We start from the raw sequence: 4,380 nt of genomic DNA on the forward strand, positions 1-4,380 counted from the left end.
CGTTTTGTGTGTTTCTCACATAGCACACTTACCATTTGCACCCAAGCCTATCCACATTTTCATATGCTCGTGTGTTCAGGGTGTGTTGTGTGTCTGGGAGTATGTGAGCCAGGGTGAAAGTGTGGATGGCAGAAGATATTTGTTGGTGTTGATTCTCCCCATGTCCCACGTGGGTCCCAGTGATTCCACTCAGTTGAAAAAATCTTGGTGGCAAGCATCCTTGCCCACTTAACCATCTCATTGGTCCAGTGCCATCTCATTTCATTGAGAGGCAAATTCATGTGGATGTCACGAGACACCACCCATGTGCTCTGCTTCTTTCTTCTGAACACAAATGAGCTTCACTCTGTTCCCAGAAGGACAATCTCCAAGCCAGTGACCCTTTCAGAGGGGTCACATAGCAGATATTTACAATCTGAATCGTAACAGTAGCATTCATTATAGTTATTAAGTAGCAAAAAAAAAATAGTTCTATGGCTGGGGGTCCCCGCAACCTGGGGCAGTATATTAAAAGGTCACAACATGAGGAAAATTGAAACCACTGGTTCAAGGTTCATGTTGGTCTCTGATCCTTGCTGGTTCTGCAGATAGACTATGGTGCCCTCACCCTGTCCTTCTCTACAGCTGGGCCTCGGAAAGGCCCCCTGTGCTGTGCAGCCTTCCAGGGTGATGTGGTTCAGGTTTGTCCTCATTCACATGTCTGGTATGAACATCTGTGGAAGTCAACAAATTGGACCAGCAGGTAAAAGTCGCTGCTCACAAGCCTGAAGAACTATCAGTCTTCAGAAACACTGGTGAGGGAGAAGCAACGCCCCAAACTGGGACCCAGAGAAAACACACACCTACACACGCACATACCTACACATGCCCCCCCACACCTACACACAGACACATACACACATACCTACACACACACCTACACACAGACACATACATACACACCTACACACACAGACACATACACACACAACTACACACCCACCTACACAGACACATACATACACACCTACACACACAGACACACCTACACACACACCTACACACAGACACATACATACACACCTACACACAGACACACGCCCCCCACACCTACACACAGACACATACACACATACCTACACACACACCTACACACAGACACATACATACACACCTACACACACAGACACATACATACACACCTACACACACAGACACACCTACACACACACCTACACACAGACACACACATACACACCTACACACACAGACACATACACACACAACTACACACCCACCTACACAGACACATACATACACACCTACACACACAGACACACCTACACACACACCTACACACAGACACATACATACACACCTACACACAGACACACGCCCCCCACACCTACACACAGACACAGACACATAAACACACACTTACATACACACCTATACACAGACACACACAGACACACCTACACACACACCTACACACAGACACATACATACACACCCCCACACACAGACACACCTACACACACACCTACACACACAGACACACCTACACACAGATAGACAAACACACACAAATGACAAATGCAACAAAAATCACTGGATCCAGGTTTCATTTATTTCTTTGTTTACTCATTTGAGTGCTGTTTGGGATGACTTTGCTTGTATTCACATGTACTAGAAGAAAACATTTCAGAAGATGATATATGATTATATATTTATTTTTAACTGTGTATATGATGTGGGTATATGTCTGTGTGTATGCCCCAAAAAATGGAGCTACAGTCTCTCATGGTTTTGTTTGTTTATTTCTAAAGACAGGGTTTTTCTGTGTAAGTGCTTAGACTGTCCTGAAACTCCCTCTGTAGACCAGGCTTCATGCTGGCCTTGAAACCTGAGATCTGTGCAACAGCACACCTAACAGTGTGTGTGTGTGTGTGTGTGTGTGTGTGTGTGTGTGTGGTTTATATGCATGTGTTCATTGTGGAACTTCTATCATGGGTGCTGGGACTCATGGGATTCCAGGTTGTGTTCTCTGAAGGATGAGTTAGTAAGCATGCAGCAAACAGGGAAGACTCCGGCAGGTAGGCGTCTCTGCCACCATATCCCCCCATTGGACTTTGTAACCCACAAGACCCACTTGGCCACCCAAACCCACCAAACGCATCATCTTCCCATCCTTGGGCAACCTTGCCCGCAACGTAACAGCCCCTAGAGGCACAGCACCTGTTCCGGTTGGAAGAAGAGCAGCTCCTATGGGCACAAGTACCATCTAAACCAGTTGGAAGAACAGTTCCACTCTGCTGCCCACTCCCACCGACCCCTTCCTCCTGCCTGTGATCAGCCTTCTCCAGCAGCATCTGAAGACCCTATGAGCGTAAGCACAACCCACACCAGTCAGACGAGCAGGACAGGCAAAAGCTATGCCAGTCGGAAGAACAGACTCCGTAGACAAAAGTAAATCCCACACTGACCAGAAGAATTGGATGATACTTGGGATCTAGGAACCCAAACAAACATCAGCCGAGACACCACACTTGACCAAACAACCATCCAATCACCAGAACCCTTGATCATTCAGGTCAAAAGACAGTAAAGAAAACAATAAAGGAACCAAGACCCATCCAGTGAATACATCACAAGAATCAACACTTGTATGTATAATTATCCCAAATTCAGATGGGTAAATGGCAGCGTAAGAATATATTCAACAACAAAGAAATATGGCACCACTAGAACCTGGTGGTTCTGCAGCAGCAAGACCAGAACATCTCAGCACAGATGAAGCAAAAGAAAACAACCCTAAAAATAACTTTATGAAGATGTTAGATGCCCTTAAAGAGAAAGTGAAAAGTTTCCCTAAAGAAATTGAGAAAAAGCACCACCTCATGGAACCTTCTCTAAAACTGACCACATACTAGGTGTTGTGCTCAGATCACGACCCCCAGAGAGAGACTACCAGAGAGGCCCAGACTGTAATAAGCAAGGTTTAATCAGCATAATACAAACATGTTTGGAACTCATCTCCATCCCCGTTCCAATAAGGTAGAGAGGAGTTGTATCTCCTCTGTGGGGTAAGCTTTTAAAGGCATAACTACAAAGAGAATCTTTGAAGATGCTTTAGCATGGGTACAAGGACTTTTGCTCCCTCACATTCTGTTAAGTCAGCTTTTTCCTTGTTTTTAGAGCAAGGTCATTGTTCTTGAGTTAGGCCATCTTTATTAGCTTGTACCAGGTGGCTGGCTGGGCTGAGCTACGTGACCTTGTGCTCGGAATCTCCTGGGTGGGAGAGGGGAAGGCCACTATCTTCCTGGGAAAACACTCTGCTAGGAAACTTCTTCTTGCCCCTTTGAGAATAAGGGGTGAGGGTCCCACACTAGGTAACAAAACAGACCTCAACAAATACATAAAAAAATGGAATAACCCAATGTACCTTAACAGATCACCATGCTTTAAAACTACAAGTCAACAGCAATACGTTCCAGAATACCCACAAACACATGAAAATTAAACCATGCTCTCCTGAATCATAAATGGGTCAAGGAAGAAATAAAGGGGGAAATTAAAGACTTCCTAAAATTCAAAGAAAATGACTACACAACATACCCAAATTTATGGGACACAATGAAAATAGTGTTAAGAGGCAAGTACATAGCACTAAATGCCTACATAAAGACGCTGGAAAAATCCCACACTAGTGAATTAACAGAACATTTGAAAACTTTAGAACAAAAAGAAGCAAATTCACCTAAGAGAACTAGATGTCAGGAAATAACCAAATTGAGAGCTGAAATCAACAAAATAGAAACAAAGAAAACAATACAAAGAATCAATGAGACAAAGAGCTGGTTATTCAAGAAAATCAACAAAATAGACAAACCTTTACCCAAACTAACCAAAAGGCAGAGAGAGACTATCCTGATGGGGAATCTCAGCCAATCACATTCTGCTTAATGTGTTTCCCCCTCAGGTGACACAAAACAAAAGATCAAAGTGCCTTGCTGTTTCCTCTCTTTGGTTCCCCGCTAGTCTGGTGTTTGTGGGATCTCTGGTCTTGTAAGTTTTTTTCCCTTTTATTAAAAGCTAAATCTTTTGTATTGAGTTGGTCTGGTTAATTATCAATCGACCTCACCCGCCACAATATCCAAATTAACAAAATCAGAAATGAAAAGGAGGACATAACAAAAGACACAGAGGAAATACAGAAGATCATCAGGTCATATTTTGAACACCTGTACTCCACAAAATTGGAAAACTTAAAGGAAATGGACAACTTTCTGGATAAATATCACTTACCAAAATTAAATCAAAACCAGATAAGCAAATTAACAGACCTATAACTGCTAAAATAGAAACAGTCACCAAAAGTTTCCCAACCAAAAAAGCCCA

The sequence above is a fragment of the Myodes glareolus genome, chromosome 4 (genome assembly GCF_982192425.1).
Source record: "Myodes glareolus chromosome 4, mMyoGla1.1, whole genome shotgun sequence".
NCBI classification, from domain to species: Eukaryota; Metazoa; Chordata; class Mammalia; order Rodentia; family Cricetidae; genus Myodes; species Myodes glareolus.